At 49.2% G+C, this 18,641-nt stretch overlaps 2 long non-coding RNA genes across 3 annotated transcripts in view; one reads left to right on the top strand and one right to left on the bottom strand.

The window, feature by feature from the left end:
- Positions 1–649: 649 nt before the first annotated feature.
- LOC144293715 (uncharacterized) overlaps positions 650–18,641 on the bottom strand; it is a 41,299-nt gene continuing 23,307 nt past the window's right edge. Inside the window, exons 2-3 of the long non-coding RNA XR_013360949.1 lie at positions 6,975–7,093; positions 650–988 (exon numbers count right to left, since the gene is read on the bottom strand). This is a non-coding gene — a long non-coding RNA (uncharacterized LOC144293715). The remainder of the gene's footprint in view (positions 989–6,974; positions 7,094–18,641) is intronic.
- Positions 5,466–13,653, top strand: LOC144293714 (uncharacterized). 2 transcript variants are annotated; one of them, XR_013360948.1, is made up of 3 exons: positions 5,466–6,776; positions 7,070–7,248; positions 13,014–13,653. It is a non-coding gene; the product is annotated as an uncharacterized LOC144293714 (long non-coding RNA). The 2 variants fall into 2 exon arrangements; XR_013360947.1 differs by lacking the exon at positions 13,014–13,653 and adding an exon at positions 12,219–12,703.

The following is an 18,641-nucleotide window of genomic DNA, read 5'->3' as shown; positions in this document are numbered from 1 at the left end:
TCAGACCCAACTTTGGAGGAGTGGAGGGTGTGTAGAGTCTGCCCTCCGCCCCCAGGCTTCTCTCAGCTGTGCAGGGACCAGGGAGAGGCTAACAGAGCATGACAAGAACATGGGACAAGTAGCTCATCCAACCTCCTCTCTCATCCAAGAGCTGCAGCCCCAACACCAAGGCTAGATTCCCTTTACTCCTCCCTCCTGGTCCCAGAATGGCAGCCCCTTATGGGGGTTGGGAGTCCTTATCTTCGGAAGGGGATTGATTTCCAGAAAAGCTTTGAGTCACTTGAGGCTAAATTCACATGCATAAAACACTTTTTAAGATGGCTAATAACATCTGGAGTCCCAAAGAAGCATGACATAATTTTTTTTTTTTTTAATTTCCCCAAATTGACTCTGAGGGCAATTTCTTAAGCCAAATGCTTTGAGGCCTGCCACAACACTATAGGTTCCCGTGGTTTGCAGGAAGAGTGTCAACTGGATATAAAAGGTCTAAGATGTTTAATGAAAATCATCGTCGCTCCCAGCTGTGCCTCTTAGCATATGCAAAACAATCTCTCTAAACGGGGGCTTCCAAGAGGCACCTGAAATAGCTTTACTATTGTTTCTAACGAATCTCTAACAGTCGAAAGGCATCGGTCATTTGGAGTTTATCTTTATTTAAAAAAAAAAAAAAAAAGTGGAAATGACAACAGCTTCAGTTACCAAGAATCACTGCAAAACGTCAACATGATCTGCTGGTAATTTCCACTACTTTCAGGCCAGAGGTGGTGGGCTCCACGGCAAGGCCAATCCAGAAGAGAAGCAATGAAATAAAAAGAGAGGGTGGGAACGAGCGCAGGTGCAGGAGGGCCAGCGCCTCGTGACCAAGCAAAACTCCCAGCCGGCCACTGAGGTTTCCGGGACCCCCAGAGCATCTTTGGGATGTTTTCCATCATTTTGCTCACTGCTGGTTCTGGGTCTCCCATTTGTTTTAAGCATGCTTATTTATGCCCTGTTAATTTAGAAAACAACGTATGCGTCTTTGGAGGAAAGAAAAAATCACAATCCTGCAAAGTAAAAGATGCAAGTGCCCCAGTGATGCATTTTTTTTTATATATAAAACATCTTTAAACCTTTGACACGCTCCCCCCCCTCCCAGGTTGAACTCTGTAGGTCTGTTTTCCTCGCATGTTCTCTCTGTCCCACTCCCCCCACCCTGCTAGGCCTCCCCGCCTTCTCCCACTTTGGTTTTCCATCCAGATTCCTTTTGTGGGTTCAGTCCCTCCTCTGGGGGGTCATTCCCGCCGCGGCGGCTCTTTTAAGCGCGACTCCCTGCGCCACGGGCTCCCTCCTGTGGCCGTCGGGGGTCACTGCACACCGCCGAGCGGCCCTCTCCTCTGCAGAGGCCCCGGGCTTGGGGGGTGCTGCACCGGCCTGGAGGCGGAGGGCTGCAAGGGCCTGGGGGGGGCGGGGGGCGCTGCACGGGCCTGGAGGGGCCAGCCAGGCCAGGTCCCATCTTCTAACTCTAAGCACAGTCCCAGAGAGCGGTTTGGGTCTCCTCTGACCCCCTCATGGTGTCTCGGTGCTTCTGTGGGCCTCAAGGTTTCCAAGTTGTATCAAAAAGAGCATACCCCGAGCTCTGTGTGATTGCAAATTTGCTGAGAGCAGAACTTAAACATTCTCACACGAAGATACATACCTACCCACATACCTACACACGTGAGGTGAGGGAGGTGTTCATTAACTAGATGGAGGGAACGTTTTTTAAATGTAGCAGCACACCAAATATTTTACAATTTGATATGTCAATTATGCATTAATAAAGCTTGGGTGGGGGAGCAAGGTCTGCAGGGTTGACATTCCTAGGGGTCAGAGTGTGAGGTTAGGTGAGAACCTGAGAACCAGAGAAGTGTGTGTGTGTGCTGTGTGCAAATGTAGCTGGGAAGGGAAACAGAGGAGTGACAAAGGCTCCTGCGTCTCTTTACAGGTCTTGGGCGGGGGGGGGGTTAAAATTCATTTGTTTTGCCTCCAGATATTAAGCCATCAGGATACACCAGCACTGGGGACGCCAGAGCGAACCAGATACGATCCTGCTACCAAGGCCCTCTCTTACGGCTCACGGGAGACACAGTTTACAGGAAAGCCTGGCCTAGGAGCAAGCAAGGAGAGTCACAGAGCCAGATGTGAGGTTGGGCCGCTCCTCCACCACGAGCTTTGTGACCTTTGAAATATGCAGGAGAGTCGGAAGAAAGGGCCAACGGGGCTGTGCCCTAAGAGGAGAGCACCCTTAAAAGGGGTTTACAGCACCCTGGAAGGAGCCCTCCATCCTTCCCCATGTGATGAAAACCTGCTGGGTGACAGGTGCAGGGAGGGTTAACCAAATTAAAACAGGCCGCCAACGAGCCCATAGAAACCCCTAGAGTTAGGAACTCTGGTGGTAAACCTCTCGGGTCCCCTCCCTCCTCGGGAGCTTTGTACTGTCACTCAATAGATTTTGCTTTGCTGCCCACCAGTGCGTCTGGTTGACTTCTTCATTCTTCCAAGCGGTGTGACCAAGAACCACAAGCCCCGATGGAGGGGAAAAAAAATCCTGAAACAAACAGTCACTTAGCCTCATTGAGGCTCAAATTTTTTTCATCTGTGAAATGAGGACAAACGTATCCCCTCATTTTTCTCCACTGCCTCGCTGTGAGGGTCAGCTGAGCTGTAACACGGGAACGTGCTCTGAAAACCCCACGCAGATGCCGGATAGATGCTGCTATTATTTTCAATATAATTTGGCCCTTCAAAAAGCTGGGTTTCTCAGAATACTCTCCTACAGCTTGTGCCTGAAATCCTTACCCAAGGAGTCACTGTTGAAAGGGTTTTCCTAACCGGGCAAGGCAATGGTAGCTGGAGGGCCCGGTGGCAAGGTGCGGCAGCTAGTCTGTCAGAGGAACCCCTCTCCTGGCATCCCAGTGCGAAGGCTCAGTGGGATCCGGCCCGGTGACTCACCCCACACAGCAGGGCAGGGTGCTGGACCCTAACTGGAACTCCTGAGCATCGTGTTACCCAGTGGGTCCAGCACCAAGATCACGCGGGCTCGACCAGGTCTCTCTTCCCCCAAGACTTTCCAAGCACCATCCCCATTTGGGCTGGGTCAAATTTCGGGGATATCGCTATTGCTACCAGAGTGGGGTAACCCTTAACCCTTGCTCAGTTCTGATGCAAGTTTGTAGCAGAGGCTGACATGCCCAGCCCGCATCTCCTTGGCCCCCATCTCTAAATACCAACAGCTGTTTTTGTAAACACCTGATTTTTCTTTGTGCGCAGGGCGGTTTCTGGATGCCGATGAGTTAGTGCCCCCAGATGCATCCCTCCGGCAAGGACAGGGGAGGCGTGGGTGCGTAACTACAACTTTCTCATGCCTTGGGCAGCAAGTAACTGAGGAATGTTCTGGAGTGTTTCCCAGTGGGATTAGGGCCCAGTGTCCCCCCAGAAGGCTCTTGCTTAGATACCGTTCATTGGCTTCCTGCCCTTCCCTATCTCTACCAGTGCTTCCTGGGATCCCCTCACAAATACACTACTTGCACCCAAATCCTCGGGTCTGGGAAGGAAAAACTCAACCGAAGACAGTTGGTGCTGGAAGTTCTCCTGGGAAGCAGACCCTTGCAACGGAGTTGTGGAACTAACCACCACCAGCCCGATGGTAAAGGATGCCTGCCGTTAGTCTTATGCGGGGCTTTCGAGATTCTAGAAGAGCCTCCTCTCAGCTTGTGAATAAGCTTGGTAAGACTGATGTGCAGTGAGTGATGGAGCCTGCTGGAAGGGGACGCAGCAGCTTCTGCAATAGCCCTGGCACTGTGCGTCAGAGGTACTGCGGCAGGAGACTCCGGAGTTGGTTCGTGGTTGAAAAAACCCTGCAGACTCAGGTCACCAACCACCAACCTAGAAGAAAGCCAGAGGCTTCTCAGGCCGCATCTTTACACCCCCAGCCACTGCAGCTGGAGGCCGGTCCCTACACCCCCACCTACTGCAGCTGGAGGCCAGTCCCGAGGCAAACCAGGCCTAGGATGGGCCGCAGGCCGTTGCAACAACCAGAGGAGCTGCAGCCACAGCCTTGGCGGCCTCCTAGGCGGAGCTGAGGGCCCCTGCGATGGGAAACGTGGGGGGACGGGCCTGGGAGCAACAGCGCCCCTGCTCTGGCGAGGAGAGCAGACACCTGTTACCTGGGGAGGACACGAGGGCCTCCCCCAGGCCAGGTACCTCAGCGTTTGCTCCTGCAGCTCCATCAACCACTAGGGTCGAGTCTTAGGCCTGGGAAGCGGGGGCCGGCCCCCCCCGGACTCCACCTCGGGCCCCTGGGCAGGCCTGCCTGCCGGCCACTACCCCACCCTGCGTGTACCCCGAGGGACTGCGCCTCTCGTGCCGGCGCTGGGGTCAACGCTTCGCGTTAGTGGCTCGAAACTGGGCCGTCGTCATGCAAGTTCCGCACAAACCAAGAGTCTGCAAATGCCGCGTGTTCAAATCAGAGGGTTTCTTTTTTTTCCTTCCCCCTCCCCCTCCCGCTCCCCAGTCCCCCCATCCCTTCCCCTTCTCTAATTTTTTTTTTATGCTACCATGCAACAAAACTTTTATTAACATTTTGAACAGCTATTGAGAAAACCAGTGATTCAGCTCTTACTGAAACTGGTAATTTCTAAACTTAAATTGGGGCAAATGGCTAGAGGCCGAGCAATGCCATCATTGGGCACTAAGAATTCAAGATTGAAGAATTAAGAGCCACCCCTCAGGCGAAGAACCAGGTGGAGAGTTGACTCTTTCTGGATGTTGTAATCAGAAAGAGTGCGGCCCTCTTCCAGCTGCTGGCCTGCAAAGATGAGCCTCTGCTGGTCGGGGGGGGTGGGGGGATGCCCTCTTTATCCTGGATCTCGACCTTCACGTTTTCAATGGTATCACTGGGCTCCACCTCCAGGGTGATGGTCTTGCCAGTTAGGGTTTTCACAAAGATCTGCATTTTGACCTGCTAACACGCAAGGACACCGAAGTCCATCACGTCCAGTCACCCCCACACCCCCACACCGCCACCTAACAATGCCAGCCGCCTACGAGCCCGCCTTGCAGAACCACGCAGGCTGCGGCGAGAGGGGTTCCCCATGCGCAGGCCGGGCTTAAAACAAGACCCGGGGCTCCTGAAGGCACCAATGAGCTGCCCGGGTTGCCTGCCAATGTCGACCAATCAGGGTGCAGCGTCTCCAGCCAATCAGGGTGCAGCCTTCCCGAGCAATCGGGATGCTGCCTGTCCAGCCAATCAGGATGCACCCCTCCCAACCAATCAGGATGCAGCCTTCTCAACCAATCAGGATGCCGCCGTCCCAACCAATCAGGATGCAGCTTTCCCAAGCAATCAGATGCAGCCTCTCCAACCAATCAGGATGCAGCCTTTCTGACCAATCAGGATGAAGCACTACCCCCCCTTTCCTTTATTAGCATATCGGACCCGAGTGGGAACCTGCGCTGGCACTTGGTATAAAGTAAGCGTCTGTGGCTCTCAGGAGAGCGGCCTAATTGCCTTTAGTTGTTGTTGTTGTTGTTGTTGTTGCCAGGCCCCAGAACCCAGCTCCAGGAACAACTGGAACGAAGAAGGAACGGTCCACGTGGGGCCCCAGGGCTCATTTGGAGCCTGACTCGGGCCACTGAGCTCGTGGTTCCGTCGTGGTCCCTTCGATCCGGGGCCATGGTGGCACTTGGGGTCCCTTGTTGCAGGTCTCCAGCTCAGGGCCTGGGGAGCTCTAGGAGTTCTTTCCTCGGTGTGTCATCACCGGGGTCAAGGGGCACAGGAACCTTCATAGGGGAGGAGCTACCGAGTATACTGGACGTTGCATGGGGCAGGGGCCCTCGTGTGCTCAGGCCCTGACGACCGCCCTCTAGGAACTGGGTGAGGGCGCGCGATCCCTCACTTGGCAGCTGACACCAGCGTCTGCTTACTTGCTCCTACGTGGGCCGAGAGGGTCCCGTGCTGGCTGCCCCGACCTGGCCCGCAGGTGCACCGCGGCCCGGCAGTCCTGAGCAAGCCCTTCGGAGGGTTGATGGGAATTACTTCCACCTTGCCTCCGACAGGCAAATGCCTCCCCTCCCCACTCCCACCCCCCCCCCCCCATGACTAGAGCCCAAGTCTAAAGTAAACCCTCCTTCAGCCAGTCTTGGCCTGCACAGGGCCGCCCCTGCGGAGCTGCTCAGCGATGGTGGGGTCAGTCCCCCCAACTAGTGGGCTCCTTATCCGGCAAAGAAGGTGCCTACCATACCTTCACTGGGATGCGAGTCCTGATTCAAAGGGGGTGGGGGGGCAAATCAAGTTCTACCTTATTTCCGACCCCCTAACCCTGACTCAACTCTCTGAAGATGCATTTCCATGCATGTTCTCCTGGTCCCAAACAAGGTGGACATAGCGATCACCGAGCAGAACTGACCTGGGAATTGTTAGAAATGCAGAACCTCGGGCTCATCCCAAGCACTGAATCCGCATCTGTTTCTAATGAGATCCCAGGTGATTTGTATCCGTATTTAAGGATGAGAAGCCCTGCTTCAGAACTATCCAGAAACCCCATCAGAAAGGGTCTTCCGTTTCTTAGGCCTGAATAAGCCAACTTTCAACAACCCCATCGTCACCAACCCCTTTGTCGCTGTGACTGTCCCCGTTATCACCATGGAGCAGCATCCGTAGGGTAGACACTTCATCATAGACCATTTTTATGACGGTACATACGGAGCAGACAATGCCTTGCCCTAGCTGACCCTACTTCCACAGATATATTTATAAGGTAAACCACCTTTTTTTTTTTTTTTTGTTTCATCCTCTGGAAGGATTCTGTAACTTATTTGCTTTCACTTAAGAGTTTTAAATCACCTCCCCCAGCAATTCCCACTTTCCCCAATCTTCCACACCCAACTGCTTCTCCTCTGCCCATCGCGCCTGGGTTCCTTTCTCACCCTGCCCCTGCACCTTTTTGTGCACTTACTTGAAGACTTCTGCTATTGTCAGAACAGCCAAAGACCACAATGCTTCAACTGGCAGGAAACAGTCTTCACACTCAGGATTTCCTATTATGTGCAGCCTTTTCCAGAAACACAATTGCATCTAAAAATAGAAACCGCCTGGATTTACCTTCATCTCAACACAATGACTCCATGGCCACTGTGACTGGCCTTGAATGACGGCCAACCACTTTGAAACACACAGACACTCTATCAATGGAGGTGAAGGAAGCCGCTTCCAGGGACTTCCAAGTGAGGGTAGGCAGCTGTTTACTTATTCCCCATTCTTTTGTTATTTTGCTTGATTTTGCCAGTAAAGCTTGGGTAGGAGGAAGGAAAGAGAGGAAGACAGGGGGCCATGGCCCAAAAGGAAGGAATGCAGGGGAGAGGGCTAAGGAAGACCAGGATGTGGGAGCGATAACCGTGGGGTGGAGGAGATGACTCAGGAGAAAAGGAAAAGTGGCAGGTGTGCTGTTGAGGAAGAAAAGTGAACCGGAGAAGGAAGAGAGGGAAAGGACTGCAGCCGGATTTTCAGTGCTCCCTACGCAGCTGGCATGGCCAGGACTTCCCAGCTGGCCCGTGGTTTCCTGAGAGTGGAGAATGAAGAGAGCTGCTCTTCATGCCGGTGCCAAGTTTGGTGGTGTTTATTTCCTTCTTCACAATCCCCTGAGTCGCATAACCGCCTTTGGGGAAGAGAAGTTCTCACCTCTATCCTCATTCCCTTCTGGGGGGGGGGGAGGAGGACGGTGGAGGTCAGACGGCATCTTGAAAGCTAGAGAGACTGGAGGAGGTTGGGTGCTGGAGGAGGTGATCCTGGAAGAGCATTTCTAGTGATGATCCTGCAAGAACATTTTTCATGAGCTGGAAGTTCGGAAGCAACGGGAGAACTGGTGAGAAGTCAGGAGACAGGTGCATTTGAGGTTACCTGGAGAGACGTGAGCGGGAGGCTGGGAGCTTTCCAAGGCTGGCGAGCTCTCCAGACTGAGTTAAGCAGACCTAAGGCTGGCCCCAGCTCTGCCCATTAAGTGGGGGACCTGGACATGCTGTCTTCTCTAAGCCTCAGGAACCCCAAGCCTGGATGAGGGCACCCATGTCATCAGGTGTTTGCGACAATTCCGTGGTTTGTGCATGAAAAGTTCCACTTCCTGTTTGTTCTATTCCATGGATTGATTGGCAGAGTCAGGATTCAGGAGGTGTTATGAAAAGAGCTTTGACCTGAAGTCAGGCCTTGGACCAGAGAGAGAAGGGGATGCAAGGGAGCCAGAGGTGGAGTGCGCGTTGGCCCAGGTGAATGAGCAGAGAAAACTGGGACCCTAAGGACCTAGACTATGTGACAAGGGGAGAAACGGTAGTGGTGGAGAAAGAGCCGGGTTCTTGTACATGCTGTGCCTCAGGACAACCCAGGAGAGCTAAAAAGTTTCTCCCTCTGGGAGCATTCCAGCTAGTAAATGAAGATAGCGAGAATTAAAATTGAGCCATTTCGTGACCCCTAAGGCAATAGAGGACGTAGCTACCGATCATTGTGTCAGTCATCAACGTATAACCTCCTCTAGCCACCCTTCAGTACCTGCTCCGTAATAACGGACTGGGCTCCTGAAGCGTTTCTTATGATGCATGCAATGTTGAGCTTTGTCAGTAGAGGGCACAGGAGGGACCTTGCTGGAGAAAGGGGGCTTTTCTCAGTGGGTGTTCACGTTATTTTCCTTGCTCTGGCTGCATAGCCTCTCAACAGTGCCTGCCCTGCCCTACCCACGTGCTTAGGATGCACAGTCCCTCAGAGACCTTAGAGTCCTAGCCTGGGCCCAGGCACCACCTTCGCCTCTGCACCTGTGATGTGGACACGGTGCGCTCCAGGCCTCTTGGTGGCAGTGGAGCCCCATCTCCTCCTGGGCACTGTTTTCCAGCATCAGCTGCCTTGTACCTGAGACCTCATTCTCTCCTGTCCTCCCGATGTGAATGCTGCACATCAGGCCGTCCAGCCATAGGAGCACCCTGCACCCATGCTTGCCTGCATCCATGAGTTCTTTCTTGCTTGCCTGGTGACTATGGTCTAGGTCTGGCCAAGAAGCCTAGTGAACTTAGCTGCCTTCATCGACTGTGCTACAGCCAGACCTGTTCCAACTAAGTTGGAGCCTCTGTCTTCAGGGAACCCGCCCCCCCCTTCCAAGCTCGTTTCTCCCTGAGTTACTTAGATACTGAATACTATATACCATACCTCTTTATTGTTACTCTCCTATCATAGTGAACAATTCTATTACCCCCGCGGCTGTGTGATTTCAGTTTCCTGGGTGGACCCAGACCAATGTGATCAGGAATGACTGCTAACCTCATAAAGACAACCAGAGTCATGTGGCCTCGTTGGAAATACACAACATGGGACTCCTGGGTGGCTTAGCGATTGAGTGTCTGCCTTCAGCTCAGGGTGTGATCCCAGGTCCAGGGATCAAGTCCCACATGGGGCTCCTTGTGAGGAGCCTGCTTCTCCCTCCGCCTGTGTCTCTGCCTCTCATTCTGTGTGTTTCTCATGAATGAATAAATAAAATCTTTAAAAATTAAAAAAGGAAATACACAACACACCTATAAGGTATTCTTGTCAAAACATCAATCTTAAATCTAAGCAAGCCTTAGATATAAGTGTTCAAGAAACACACAGGATCCAGGGACGTGTCAAATAACACCATCAGATGCAATCAGCAAAATCCAGGCTGTGGAAAACTCCAAGGAAAAATAACCTGACCTGAAGTCAGGTTATTTGGATATAGATTCAAATGAATTGTTGGATCTAGATTCAGATTAATTGTTGGATCTAGATTCAAATGAATTGTTGAAAAAGATTTATGCGACAACGGAGGAAACTTCCTGGATATTTGATAACATTGAGGTAATTTTCAAGAGCTGGTGAAGGAAATATGAACACTGGATGTTTGATATTAAGGAAATTCCTTTTCTTTCTTTTTTTTTTTAAGATTTTATATATTTATTTGGCCAAGAGCATGCAAGAGAACACAAGCAGGGGGAGCAGCAGAGAGAGAGGGAGAACCAGGCTCCCCACTGAGCTGAGAGCCTGATGTGGGACTCAAACCCGGGAACCTGGGATCATGACCTGAGTTGAAGGCAGACGCCCAACTGACTGAGCCACCCAGGTGCCCCCAGGAAATTATTTTTCTTTTTGGCTGTGATAATACTGTGGATATTTTTAGGAGTTTTGACTTTTTAGATTCACTATTTTAGATTTAATATTTTAATATTTAAAATATTAACAGATGAATTGGTATGATGTTGGGGATTTGCTTCAAAATAATCGATGCATGGGGTAGAGTGGATGAGAGAATATATGGGCCATGAGTTGATAATATCAAAGCTGGGTGATGAGTACATGAGCTCATTAAAAACCTTTTTAACATTCCTACAAATTGATAAGAAAAAAGGCAACTTAAGTGAAAAATAAAAGGTATAGATAGGCAATGGATGAAAGAAGCCTGTATGACCAAAAGAACATGTAAATGTGCTCACCCTTGCTGGTTATAAAGAAAATGCAAATATAAAAGAACAGTGGAAGACCAAGGAGGTTATGGGGAAATGAGTATTCCCAATGGTATTTCCATATTGAAGGACAATTTGGCAGAGTTTTTCAAATGTAAAGTGTGCATTTCTGTAAGCCCAACAGCTGTTGCTTTTTAGATGTATCTCTCTTAAAGAAATGGTCAAATATATGGACAAGATTACTTAGTACAATATATATATTTTTTTGAAATAGCAACACCTAGAAGCAAACTAAATATCCATTAATGGAGAAGTGGTTAACAAAAAGTAGTTAAAACATGATGTGAATTAATACACCTGGGGGGAAAAAACACCTAGAATTTGTCCCTTTAAAAATGGCATAATTGGGATCCCTGGGTGGCGCAGCGGTTTGGCGCCTGCCTTTGGCCCAGGGCGCGATCCTGGAGACCCGGGATCGAGTCCCACGTCGGGCTCCCGGTGCATGGAGCCTGCTTCTCCCTCTGCCTCTCTCTCTCTCTCTCTCTCTCTCTCTCTCTCTCTGTGACTATCATAAATAAATAAAAATTTAAAAAAATAAAAATAAAAATGGCATAATTTTTGTTTACTTATATACGTATCGCTTTGTATATACACATATCCTGCTATGTTGATTTTTCTTAATATCTTCATGGTGCTTATATAATTCACTTTTCTTTCACTTTCTAAGTGTTTACTAAATTTGGCAAGAGATAAATCATTAGTGCCTTGAGCTTTAGTGATCCCCTGTGGCACAGCAGGAAACCAAAGACAGTGGAGTGGGGACATGGTGGGTGGGTCCCTCCCCAGAGGCTATGCCCATAGCCAGGCTCTGGCCCACCCTATCCACCTGGTCCCATTAACAGGTAGGTAACTGGCCAAGTTTCAAGATAGAGAAAACTCAAATGTTTCCTGTTTAAAAGGATTTCTTCAAGTATGTCTTGTCATAAGACTTTAGGGCCAGCTCGTCCAATTCCTGATTTTTAAGGATGAGAAAGCTAAGGTCCAGGGAAGCTAAGGAAGTTACCCAAGGCCACCAGACTGTTTGGCATTTTCAAAAGCTCTCTTGCAAAGTACTAGGAGGACAAGTAGGAAAGCATTCCCAGGAAACCTCTGAACATTTGGGAACTATGAGGAAATAACTAGGGAATTATGTGTCCAGGACAAGCATTCAGATTAGAATTCCTGCAAAGTTGCTGACAGCCATATGAGTGACCAGCATCCAGTGGTAAATCACCAGGATCAGGAGAATGAATCATCGCAGGCTTTGTTCTTTGTAGGACAGCACATTTTTCTCTGGCTCTCTCTGTTCTATATCAGGGGATTGTTTCCATCAGGTCACCGGGCTGAAGGACCCACTAAATCTGGCCTCAATCCTGTCTTGGCAAGCGGCCATGGCCAGGGTGATGGAGGAGTGTTTACACATGTCAGATCCCAGGAACATTTTCTCTGTTCTGTCTGATAAAGGCCAGAGTCAGATAGGCAGTGCTGAAGAGCACTGGATGAAGAGTCGGTTTGCCTGGGGGCTGTTTCTGTTGGGCCCTGAATCCAGCCGTGTGAGCTTGACCTGGTCATTTAAGGGCTTTCTAAGTGGGCAAAATAAACCGGTTGGATGCGACTCCCTAGCTCTCCTGTCTCAGGAACAGGCTTTGGGATGAAAGTAGCTTCTAGCCTGAATACTCATTTTCAAAATCTGTTCTCTCAAGCAGAGTGAGAAAGAAGTGCAAGTTGATAGCCATGACTGGTACAGAGCCAAGGCCGAGTTTAAGGAAGAGAAAGAACCCATGCCCTGTCCAGGCAGAGCAAGTAGGCTCATCCCTGGAGGTGGCTCTTTGTGGTGGCTGCCTGGACGCTGGGTTGAGAAGGATCTGAAGAAAAGCTGAGCTCAGGGAAGAGAGTTCTCAGACCCATGAATGATGTCAGCCATGGGTGAGGGGGTGAGGGCACACCGTGTTTTTGCTACCCTTGCACCTAATCACCACAGTTATGTTCCTATAGCCATGAACCCAGGAACCCAACACAAAGCAGGAAAATGCATCTGAGGAAAACTTCTTAGAAAAAGAAAACTTCAGGAAGCTGGCTCATTTGGGATATAATTAGCAGATGAGAGAGTGGGATCCGGATACCCGGGTTCTGTTCTTTGGCCTATCACTAAATAACTATCATGGAGGAAATCAATAAATTGGGATGTCGATGTTGGGACCATTTGTTCTGTCTCTGTTGTGGCCTGAGGTCTGATAAGGAAGGCTGCTAAAGGCTCTTTGGAAGTGGAGGGGGGAATATGGAGCAGCCCTGATGCTCCTGCAGCCACTGGAAGTGGTTCTTAAACAGCCTGGCCCAGTTTTATCTTGTTTTAATTAGTGCTGTAATTGCACAACATTAACAAAATAAGGTAAATTATAAAATTTTCCATTATGATATGTTAAAAAAAAAGGGGGGGGTGGGCAGAAAAGAGAGACCAAAAGAAAATTACCTGTATTCTTTTTTTTTTTTTTTTTTTAAAGAATGGAGAGGAGGCGCAGAGGGAGAGAATCTTCATCAGGCTCCATGCCCAGTACTAAGCCCATCACAGGGCTGGATCTCACACCCTGGAAATCATGACCTGAACTGATCTCAAGAGTTGGATGCTTGGGCAGCCCCAGTGGTCCAGCGGTTTAGCACTGCCTTCAGCCCGGGGTGTGATCCTGGAGACCCAGGGTCGAGTCCCACATCAGGCTTCCTACACGGAACCTGCTTCTCCCTCTGCCTGTCTCTCTCTCTCTCTCTCTCTCATGAATAAATAAATAAAATTAAAAAAAAAAAGAGTTGGATGCTTAACCAACTGAGCCACCCAGGTGCCCCCAAAATTACCTGTATTCCTATTGCTCAGATCCAACATTTGATATCTTGTATTCCCTTGATCTGAAGAGAATTTAGTGTAAATGTCTTCTGTGATAACTAACAGATTCACTTTTTTTGGCTCATGTTCAGGAAATTGAACCACAAACCAAGAGCATGTTATATATTAAGTAGTCAGTAAATAATAATTTAATACAACTAATAATAATTTTGTGTTATTTTATTATCATTAGTATCACGCATGACAAACCAGAGCCAAATAAGGGCAACAGCCTTTTTTTTTTTTTTAATTTATTTACTCATGAAAGACACAGAAAGAGAGAAGCAGAGGCATAGGCAGAGGGAGAAGCAGGCTCCTTGCTGGGAGCCCGACGCGGGACTCGATCCCAGGTCTCCAGGATCACGCCCTGGGCTGAAGGCGACACTAAACCACTGAGCCACCAGGGCAAAGGGCGACACTCTATGCCAGATCACTTCTAACTTTGTGGATAAAATTGAGGCAAACCAGGCTCTTTTTTTTTTTTTTTTAATTTTTTTTTTTTTTAATTTATTTATGATAGGCACACAGTGAGAGAGAGAGAGAGGCAGAGACACAGGCAGAGGGAGAAGCAGGCTCCATGCACCGGGAGCCCGACGTGGGATTCGATCCCGGGTCTCCAGGATCGCGCCCTGGGTCAAAGGCAGGCGCCAAACCGCTGCGCCACCCAGGGATCCCAAACCAGGCTCTTTTTGAAATTACATGTAAAAGTGAGTGAGGAACAGAAAGGAACAGATAAAAATAATAAACTATTTTTAAATTTTTATTTGATGCTGCTAAGTTATCTTGTTTGGTAAAATGAAATGAAAGTCACTTGCAAGTGTGAAGGAAAGCCCGAGGATGGTTTTCCAAGGGAGGGTGAAGCCTGGTGGTACCCAGTACTAGTTAAACCTGTTGGCGCTAATGTCAACTGGGCTGAAATCCTGACTCCCTCAAATAATGAGGATAATAGTCCTACTACTTCAGCAGATTGTTGTGAGGATTAATTGAGTTAACATATATATAATGGCTAATTTATTAATCAAGTTGACTGAGCCACAGGGTACCCAGGTATTTGGTCAAACGTTATTCTGGGTGTGTCTGAGGGCATTCTGGAAGAGATTAACATTTGAATCAGTAAACTGTGTAAAGCAGATAGATGGCTTTCCCTAATGTGGGGTGGATCTCCTCCTCTCCATTGAAGATCTCTCTCTTCTCTCTCTCTCTTTCTGCCCGTCTTCAAGCTGGGACATCAGTCTTGTCCTGCCTTCAGACCTAACTTGAACTAGAACTATACTATATTCTATTGTTTCTGTTTCTCTGGAGAACTCTGATACACTATGTCAAGTCCTTAGGATAGTGTCTAGCACATACCAGGCACACACTAAATCTTGTTGTTAAGATACATCACATGGTTAAGATACACCAAACACGGTGAAGTTAATTCTGCATGGAGGGGTCCCTTGGAAGATCCTTGGGGGTAAGTATAGAGAGCAGAAACCATTACTAGGACTGAGGAGAGGGGTGCCCTCATTGGCAAGAAATAAAATGCAACAGCAAATGCTGGACATTTCTCAAGTTCAGAAGGTTCTGAGCACCTCTTCTCTCTCATCTACACAGCACACCATTGCCCAGAACACTCTTTCTAAAGCGCTTTTTAACATACTAGCTCATTGGGGGTGGACTCATTTGTTTATCCCACACATAGTTATTGAGGCGCTGGGCTTGGCCCTGGGGATACGACAGTGAGGGAAATCCCACATGCCTGTCCAGGGAGCATACAGCCTAGTGAGGGAGCCAGATACCCACACATACATACACCTCTCCAGGCTTAAACTGATACAGCAACAAAAAAAGAACTCGATGTTGCAGAGGGGATCGCTGAGGAGCCCCTAATTCAAAAAGCTTTCCTGAAACTCCCTTCACTTCATATTCATACCCTCCTCACCCCAGTGCACCTCTTTGATTTGGGTTCGATGGGTTTAACTTGAAATGATTTATGTGTCTTACAGAGGAACCCAAGGCTCCGGGACATCATTTGCCCCTAATTACCCAGCTTGGGCATGGAGGGACCTGGATTTAAACTGGGATCTATCTTCTTCCTCCTTCCTGCTCCTCTCATTTTCTCCTGTTCTCTCCCACCTCCAGCATCACTGCAGCACACACACTTTGCCTTTGCTCAGGCCTTTCCTGGATGTTCCCCTCTCGTGGCTGCTCAGCTAAGTCCCCCCTTGTGGTCGAACCCTAAGTGCAATAGGAGAGGAAAGAAGGAGGAGCTAGCAAAGGCCAAAGTCATTAAGGAATGATAGGGGATTTATGTTGGACCTTTGGAGTTGTGTGGGATGGAGGATTTAGCTAAGGGAACCATAGACAAATAGGGCCTGGATTTGGAGAGCATGGGAAGAGGTGATGCATGCCTCCCGTGACCAAAACCAGGCATTTGAGTATTCTGGGAAAACTGTAGAAGGTGGGATGTTAAGGTGGCTAGGCAAGTCAGGGTCGTGTTATCATGGAAAAAAACAGACGATGTGCCTACCCTCAGGGAATCTCAGAAGAAAGAAAAAAATCTCTTTAATAGCGCCTCTTGCCCAGGCACAACTCTGGGCACAGCATAGTTTCCAGAGTTTAATACCAGACCGACTGGCTGAAATTCTTTTGAACTCAGTGGAGAGCCGACTCCAAACCTTTCCATCTGCTGACTCCTTCTTTGTACACGAAGACCACATTTTCCATTTGCCTTAAAACAGCTTAACATTTTTGCTGCATTACCGAGGCCACTTTAATTTATCATTTTGTTTTAAAGAACCACGCCATCCAAAAATAGCACAAAATTACTCATTCTGTTCGAGGGTAGATGGTACTGCAACCTTTACAAGAGACGTGTAATCTTTCATTGATTGGGCAGGTGTGGATACGATCCCGATTCTCTGTGCGTCCCAACAGTCACGGATGGGAGCTGCTGAGTTTTTGTGAAGCCAGTTAGCCGGTTTATTTAATTTATTTATTTACTTTTACCTCCAGAGCCACTAAAGGATGTCTGAGCAGCTGCAGAGAGAAGCTGCACAGCTGGCTTCTGAACTCCTCCCCTGTCCAGGCCGAGGAGGCTCAGATATTTTAGAAAGAGTGGACTTCCCAAGCCTTCCTTCCCCCAGCTTTTCATGATGTTATTTCGTGTCTCTATTTCTAAGATGTTGAGCTTCCCATTGGATATCGTATTTTAAGCATGTGTGAACAGTTTAGGATGTTGCGGAAGGCTGGCATATAATGTAAAGGGAGAATGTTTTGAGAAAGAGGGAAGTCAGGGCTGGCTTTTCCAGAAATTTTGTTGGGATTATGGGTCATTGTTCTCATTTTTATAGCGATTATAGTTTCTCCTCCCTCACCACTTGCCTTGTGTCCTCCCCCTTCCCCCCTGCCCCCCACATACATAAAGAGGGCCTCGTCTGAGTGGTCTGTCCTGAGAAATCACCATAATGGAATATATATGAGGATTAGGCATAGAAATGTCAGGCCTTATTAAGTCTCAGTAGTCAAACTTGCTCTTGTGTTTTCCATTACGGCTCCAGTCTTCCAGACTTTCCAGAGAGGAAGAATCTTGCCTGTCCCATAGGAAATGCAGCCCCTCCCCCAGACTTAGCAGAACCTTGCCTGGGGTCAGTCATTATTGGAAGACTGCAATGTTTTCCACTTTTGTTGACTTTTAGAAAATTCTATTTCAGAGGAGACCTTTGGGAGACTCATGTAATCAAATTCTGTCAAGGAGGGGAAAGTCTAGCTGTTAGTATATTATTAAATGCCCTGGATAACCACAGAATCTGGGCATTCATAATCCCTCTCCCCAAGGAGCTCAGAGAGCTTTGGATACATTACTCTTTTATTCATCCTCACAAGGGACTCGAAGAAAAAAGAGGGGGCCAGACTCTCTAAACAATCCTCCCAGCATGCCCAGCAGCAATAGAACCATATTCCTTATTGTCCATCCTGGGCTTCCCTAACTTAAGGAGAAACATGGAGACTTGACAAAGCTTAGAAGGAACCTAAAATAACTGTTAACTGTAGAGACACCAGAATGGGGGCAGTTGTCAGGGTTTGGAGGCGCCCCTGCTTTTGGAGCAAAGCAATGACCTTGTATGTCCACCTGTGAGGGAGGAGAAGGGGCTCCTCCTTGGCTGCCTGAGAACGGGCAGGTGACTTCAGGAGCCCAGAAATGAGCTACGGGCTCGACATACACCTTGCTCAAAGGCGACTCCCCGACCTTCTGCCATCAAGCAGAGCTGCTGACCCATCTCCTTGGCCATCTTCCACTTCAGAGGACGAGTGTGCTGATCAGCAAGGACTCCCCTTCCCGTGGGCTGCCAGGAAGCATCTGGGTCAGCGGGAGTTGACAGTCGCAGGTGGGGCCAGCCCAAGACACCAACTATGGTGACTCCGTATTACGCTCCGTGGCCAGAGTGACCATCACACTCTCCCAGGGGGAGAGTCCCCGATGTCAGACCAGTCTCTGGGCAAAATGTGAGTCTAGAAGCATCTCTTCCCTTGGGCATCTGTATTCCCTCTGGAGCGTTGGAACACACACTCTCATCTCTCCCCCCGGGGCTTTATTTAGTCTACAACTCACTTAGCTCAATCTGCTTCACAGAAGAGATTTAATAAAATTAAATGAGATTCTGTTGCTTCTCCCGGGGACATTTGCCCTTGGAGAACCCAGCTGGAGGTCAAAGAGTAAAACTCCTGTAACACGAGGCATTGGCGAGTGCGGTGCCGGAGGCGTGTTAGCCGCAGTACATCCGTCCCCTAGACGTAGGGTATCCCAGAAGGGGGGCAGGTGCCCGTTCTACCTTCACAAAAATGTGGGACATAGGAAAGAGCAGAGACTAGCGTGGAGGTTTCTCACTGGTTTACCAGCCGAGTGCCTGGGGCCTGACCTGCTTCTGGGCACCAGTTTGCTTCTCTGTTGAAGGAAGGAGAGAAGGAAGATGCAGGCCACACGGCTCCTTCCACCACCTCCTCGGCTCACGCCTCCTCCTCCTCCCCCACTGTTGGGGCCACCGTCCTGATAACAGGGTTTACTCCTGGCCAGCTGTGTAAGCCACAGTGGGAAATCGTGGCCAGTCGCCAGTCACCCCAGAACTCCTATGTGGGTGGAGTTAGGGAGCTGCAATGGGGTAGAAGGGTGGTGCTGGCCTGCGCTGTTTCACGTGGGATGCTGTCCTCCCGGCCTCCACCCCACACCACTCTGGCTCTCCTACTCACCACACAGCCTAGGGTTTTAGAACTC

Source organism: Canis aureus, chromosome 22, assembly GCF_053574225.1.
Source record: "Canis aureus isolate CA01 chromosome 22, VMU_Caureus_v.1.0, whole genome shotgun sequence".
Lineage (NCBI taxonomy): Eukaryota > Metazoa > Chordata > Mammalia > Carnivora > Canidae > Canis > Canis aureus.
The sequence above is the reverse complement of the archived record's forward strand: the minus strand, read 5'-3'. Positions and strand labels throughout refer to the sequence as shown.